Here is a 6687-nt window from a genome sequence, read left to right as displayed (position 1 = left end):
CGCCATCTTGTCCACCATCTTGTCCGCCATCTTGTCCGCCATCTTGTGTCCGCCATCTTGTCCGCCATCTTGTCCGCCATCTTGGCCGCCATCTTGTGTCCGCCATTTTGTCCGCCATCTTGTCCGCCATCTTGGCCGCCATCTTGTCCGCCATCTTGTCCACCATCTTGTCCGCCATCTTGTGTCCGCCATCTTGGCCGCCATCTTGGCCGCCATCTTGTGTCCGCCATCTTGTCCGCCATCTTGTCCGCCATCTTGTGTCCGCCATCTTGTCCGCCATCTTGTCCACCATCTTGGCCGCCATCTTGTCCGCCATCTTGTCCACCATCTTGTCCGCCATCTTGTCCGCCATCTTGTGTCCGCCATCTTGTCCGCCATCTTGTCCGCCATCTTGTGTCCGCCATTTTGTCCGCCATCTTGTGTCCGCCATCTTGTCCGCCATCTTGTGTCCGCCATCTTGTCCGCCATCTTGTCCGCCATCTTGTCCGCCATCTTGTCCGCCATCTTGGCTGCCATCTTGTGTCCGCCATCTTGTCCGCCATCTTGGCCGCCATGTTGTGTCCGCCATCTTGTCCACCATCTTGGCCGCCATCTTGTCCGCCATCTTGTCCGCCATCTTGGCCGCCATCTTGTCCGCCATCTTGTCCGCCATCTTGTCCGCCATCTTGTCCGCCATCTTGTCCGCCATCTTGTCCGCCATCTTGTGTCCGCCATCTTGTCCGCCATCTTGTCCACCATCTTGGCTGCCATCTTGTGTCCGCCATCTTGGCCGCCATGTTGTGTCCGCCATCTTGTCCACCATCTTGGCCGCCATCTTGTCCGCCATCTTGTCCGCCATCTTGGCCGCCATCTTGTCCGCCATCTTGTCCGCCATCTTGTCCGCCATCTTGTCCGCCATCTTGTCCGCCATCTTGTCCGCCATCTTGTCCGCCATCTTGTCCGCCATCTTGTGTCCGCCATCGTGTCCGCCATCTTGTCCGCCATCTTGTATCCGCCTTCTTGGCCGCTATCTTTGCCGCCATCTTGTCCGCCATCTTGTCCGCCATTTTGGCCGCCATCTTGTCCGCCATCTTGGCTGCCATCTTGTGTCCGCCATCTTGGCCGCCATCTTGTCCGCCATCTTGGCCGCCATCTTGTGTCCGCCATTTTGTCCGCCATCTTGTCCGCCATCTTGACCGCCATCTTGTCCGCCATCTTGTCCACCATCTTGTCCGCCATCTTGTGTCCGCCATCTTGGCCGCCATCTTGGCCGCCATCTTGTGTCCGCCATCTTGTCCGCCATCTTGTGTCCGCCATCTTGTCCGCCATCTTGTCCACCATCTTGGCCGCCATCTTGTCCGCCATCTTGTCCACCATCTTGTCCGCCATCTTGTCCGCCATCTTGTGTCCGCCATCTTGTCCGCCATCTTGTCCGCCATCTTGGCCGCCATCTTGTGTCCACCATTTTGTCCGCCATCTTGTCCGCCATCTTGGCCGCCATCTTGTCCGCCATCTTGTCCACCATCTTGTCCGCCATCTTGTGTCCGCCATCTTGGCCGCCATCTTGGCCGCCATCTTGTGTCCGCCATCTTGTCCGCCATCTTGTCCGCCATCTTGTGTCCGCCATCTTGTCCGCCATCTTGTCCACCATCTTGGCCGCCATCTTGTCCGCCATCTTGTCCACCATCTTGTCCGCCATCTTGTCCGCCATCTTGTGTCCGCCATCTTGTCCGCCATCTTGTCCGCCATCTTGTGTCCGCCATTTTGTCCGCCATCTTGTGTCCGCCATCTTGTCCGCCATCTTGTGTCCGCCATCTTGTCCGCCATCTTGTCCGCCATCTTGTCCGCCATCTTGTCCGCCATCTTGGCTGCCATCTTGTGTCCGCCATCTTGTCCGCCATCTTGGCCGCCATGTTGTGTCCGCCATCTTGTCCACCATCTTGGCCGCCATCTTGTCCGCCATCTTGTCCGCCATCTTGGCCGCCATCTTGTCCGCCATCTTGTCCGCCATCTTGTCCGCCATCTTGTCCGCCATCTTGTCCGCCATCTTGTCCGCCATCTTGTCCGCCATCTTGTGTCCGCCATCGTGTCCGCCATCTTGTCCGCCATCTTGTATCCGCCATCTTGTCCGCCATCTTGTCCACCATCTTGTCCGCCATCTTGTGTCCGCCATCTTGGCCGCCATCTTGTGTCCGCCATCTTGTCCGCCATCTTGTGTCCGCCATCTTGTCCGCCATCTTGTCCGCCATCTTGTCCGCCATCTTGGCTGCCATCTTGTGTCCGCCATCTTGTCCGCCATCTTGGCCGCCATGTTGTGTCCGCCATCTTGTCCACCATCTTGGCCGCCATCTTGTCCGCCATCTTGTCCGCCATCTTGGCCGCCATCTTGTCCGCCATCTTGTCCGCCATCTTGTCCGCCATCTTGTCCGCCATCTTGTCCGCCATCTTGTCCGCCATCTTGTCCGCCATCTTGTGTCCGCCATCGTGTCCGCCATCTTGTCCGCCATCTTGTATCCGCCTTCTTGGCCGCTATCTTTGCCGCCATCTTGTCCGCCATCTTGTCCGCCATTTTGGCCGCCATCTTGTCCGCCATCTTGTCCGCCATCTTGTCCGCCATCTTGTCCGCCATCTTGTCCGCCATCTTGGCTGCCATCTTGTGTCCGCCATCTTGTCTGCCATCTTGGCCGTTATCTTGTGTCCGCCATCTTGTCCGCCATCTTGTCCGCCATCTTGTCCGCCATCTTGTCCGCCATCTTGGCTGCCATCTTGTGTCCGCCATCTTGGCCGCCATCTTGGCCGCCATCTTGTCCGCCATCTTGGCCGCCATCTTGTGTCCGCCATTTTGTCCACCATCTTGTCCGCCATCTTGGCCGCCATCTTGTCCGCCATCTTGTCCACCATCTTGTCCGCCATCTTGTGTCCGCCATCTTGGCCGCCATCTTGGCCGCCATCTTGTGTCCGCCATCTTGTCCGCCATCTTGTGTCCGCCATCTTGTCCGCCATCTTGTCCACCATCTTGGCCGCCATCTTGTCCGCCATCTTGTCCACCATCTTGTCCGCCATCTTGTCCGCCATCTTGTCCGCCATCTTGTCCGCCATCTTGTCCGCCATCTTGTCCGCCATCTTGTCCGCCATCTTGTCCGCCATCTTGTGTCCGCCATCGTGTCCGCCATCTTGACCGCCATCTTGTCCGCCTTCTTGGCCGCTATCTTTGCCGCCATCTTGTCCGCCATCTTGTCCGCCATCTTGTCCGCCATCTTGTCCGCCATCTTGTCCGCCATCTTGTCCGCCATCTTGTCCGCCATCTTGGCTGCCATCTTGTGTCCGCCATCTTGTCCGCCATCTTGTCCGCCATCTTGTCTGCCATCTTGGCCGTTATCTTGTGTCCGCCATCTTGTCCGCCATCTTGTCCGCCATCTTGGCCGCCATCTTGTCCGCCATCTTGGCCGCCATCTTGTGTCCGCCATCTTGTCCGCCATCTTGTCCGCCATCTTGTCCGCCATCTTGTCCACCATCTTGTGTCCGCCATCTTGGCCGCCATCTTGTCCGCCATCTTGTCCGCCATCTTGTCCGCTATCTTGGCTGCCATCTTGTGTCCGCCATCTTGTCCGCCATCTTGTCCGCCATCTTGTCCGCCATCTTGTCCGCCATCTTGTCCGCCATCTTGTCCGCCATCTTGTCCGCCATCTTGGCTGCCATCTTGTGTCCGCCATCTTGTCCGCCATCTTGGCCGCCATGTTGTGTCCGCCATCTTGTCCACCATCTTGGCCGCCATCTTGTCCGCCATCTTGTCCGCCATCTTGGCCGCCATCTTGTCCGCCATCTTGTCCGCCATCTTGTCCGCCATCTTGTCCGCCATCTTGTCCGCCATCTTGTCCGCCATCTTGTCCGCCATCTTGTGTCCGCCATCGTGTCCGCCATCTTGTCCGCCATCTTGTATCCGCCTTCTTGGCCGCTATCTTTGCCGCCATCTTGTCCGCCATCTTGTCCGCCATTTTGGCCGCCATCTTGTCCGCCATCTTGTCCGCCATCTTGTCCGCCATCTTGTCCGCCATCTTGGCTGCCATCTTGTGTCCGCCATCTTGTCCGCCATCTTGTCTGCCATCTTGGCCGTTATCTTGTGTCCGCCATCTTGTCCGCCATCTTGTCCGCCATCTTGTCCGCCATCTTGTCCGCCATCTTGTCCGCCATCTTGTCCGCCATCTTGTCCGCCATCTTGTGTCCGCCATCGTGTCCGCCATCTTGTCTGCCATCTTGTATCCGCCATCTTGTCCGCCATCTTGTCCACCATCTTGTCCGCCATCTTGTGTCCGCCATCTTGGCCGCCATCTTGTGTCCGCCATCTTGTCCGCCATCTTGTGTCCGCCATCTTGTCCGCCATCTTGTCCGCCATCTTGTCCGCCATCTTGTCCGCCATCTTGGCTGCCATCTTGTGTCCGCCATCTTGTCCGCCATCTTGGCCGCCATGTTGTGTCCGCCATCTTGTCCACCATCTTGGCCGCCATCTTGTCCGCCATCTTGTCCGCCATCTTGGCCGCCATCTTGTCCGCCATCTTGTCCGCCATCTTGTCCGCCATCTTGTCCGCCATCTTGTCCGCCATCTTGTCCGCCATCTTGTCCGCCATCTTGTCCGCCATCTTGTGTCCGCCATCGTGTCCGCCATCTTGTCCGCCATCTTGTATCCGCCTTCTTGGCCGCTATCTTTGCCGCCATCTTGTCCGCCATCTTGTCCGCCATTTTGGCCGCCATCTTGTCCGCCATCTTGGCTGCCATCTTGTGTCCGCCATCTTGGCCGCCATCTTGTCCGCCATCTTGGCCGCCATCTTGTGTCCGCCATTTTGTCCGCCATCTTGTCCGCCATCTTGACCGCCATCTTGTCCGCCATCTTGTCCACCATCTTGTCCGCCATCTTGTGTCCGCCATCTTGGCCGCCATCTTGGCCGCCATCTTGTGTCCGCCATCTTGTCCGCCATCTTGTGTCCGCCATCTTGTCCGCCATCTTGTCCGCCATCTTGTCCACCATCTTGTCCGCCATCTTGTCCGCCATCTTGTGTCCGCCATCTTGTCCGCCATCTTGTCCGCCATCTTGGCCGCCATCTTGTGTCCGCCATTTTGTCCGCCATCTTGTCCGCCATCTTGGCCGCCATCTTGTCCGCCATCTTGTCCACCATCTTGTCCGCCATCTTGTGTCCGCCATCTTGGCCGCCATCTTGGCCGCCATCTTGTGTCCGCCATCTTGTCCGCCATCTTGTGTCCGCCATCTTGTCCGCCATCTTGTCCACCATCTTGGCCGCCATCTTGTCCGCCATCTTGTCCACCATCTTGTCCGCCATCTTGTCCGCCATCTTGTGTCCGCCATCTTGTCCGCCATCTTGTCCGCCATCTTGTGTCCGCCATTTTGTCCGCCATCTTGTGTCCGCCATCTTGTCCGCCATCTTGTGTCCGCCATCTTGTCCGCCATCTTGTCCGCCATCTTGTCCGCCATCTTGTCCGCCATCTTGGCTGCCATCTTGTGTCCGCCATCTTGTCCGCCATCTTGGCCGCCATGTTGTGTCCGCCATCTTGTCCACCATCTTGGCCGCCATCTTGTCCGCCATCTTGTCCGCCATCTTGGCCGCCATCTTGTCCGCCATCTTGTCCGCCATCTTGTCCGCCATCGTGTCCGCCATCTTGTCCGCCATCTTGTCCGCCATCTTGTCCGCCATCTTGTGTCCGCCATCGTGTCCGCCATCTTGTCCGCCATCTTGTCCGCCATCTTGTCCGCCATCTTGTCCACCATCTTGTCCGCCATCTTGTGTCCGCCATCTTGGCCGCCATCTTGTGTCCGCCATCTTGTCCGCCATCTTGTGTCCGCCATCTTGTCCGCCATCTTGTCCGCCATCTTGTCCGCCATCTTGGCTGCCATCTTGTGTCCGCCATCTTGTCCGCCATCTTGGCCGCCATGTTGTGTCCGCCATCTTGTCCACCATCTTGGCCGCCATCTTGTCCGCCATCTTGTCCGCCATCTTGGCCGCCATCTTGTCCGCCATCTTGTCCGCCATCTTGTCCGCCATCTTGTCCGCCATCTTGTCCGCCATCTTGTCCGCCATCTTGTCCGCCATCTTGTGTCCGCCATCGTGTCCGCCATCTTGTCCGCCATCTTGTATCCGCCTTCTTGGCCGCTATCTTTGCCGCCATCTTGTCCGCCATCTTGTCCGCCATTTTGGCCGCCATCTTGTCCGCCATCTTGTCCGCCATCTTGTCCGCCATCTTGTCCGCCATCTTGTCCGCCATCTTGGCTGCCATCTTGTGTCCGCCATCTTGTCTGCCATCTTGGCCGTTATCTTGTGTCCGCCATCTTGTCCGCCATCTTGTCCGCCATCTTGTCCGCCATCTTGTCCGCCATCTTGGCTGCCATCTTGTGTCCGCCATCTTGGCCGCCATCTTGTCCGCCATCTTGGCCGCCATCTTGTGTCCGCCATTTTGTCCACCATCTTGTCCGCCATCTTGGCCGCCATCTTGTCCGCCATCTTGTCCACCATCTTGTCCGCCATCTTGTCCGCCATCTTGGCCGCCATCTTGGCCGCCATCTTGTGTCCGCCATCTTGTCCGCCATCTTGTGTCCGCCATCTTGTCCGCCATCTTGTCCACCATCTTGGCCGCCATCTTGTCCGCCATCTTGTCCACCATCTTGTCCGCCATCTTGTCCGCCATCTTGTCCGCCATCTT

Source organism: Anopheles moucheti, chromosome 3 (assembly GCF_943734755.1).
Source record: "Anopheles moucheti chromosome 3, idAnoMoucSN_F20_07, whole genome shotgun sequence".
Classification (NCBI taxonomy): domain Eukaryota; kingdom Metazoa; phylum Arthropoda; class Insecta; order Diptera; family Culicidae; genus Anopheles; species Anopheles moucheti.
This window is presented reverse-complemented; position numbering follows the sequence as displayed.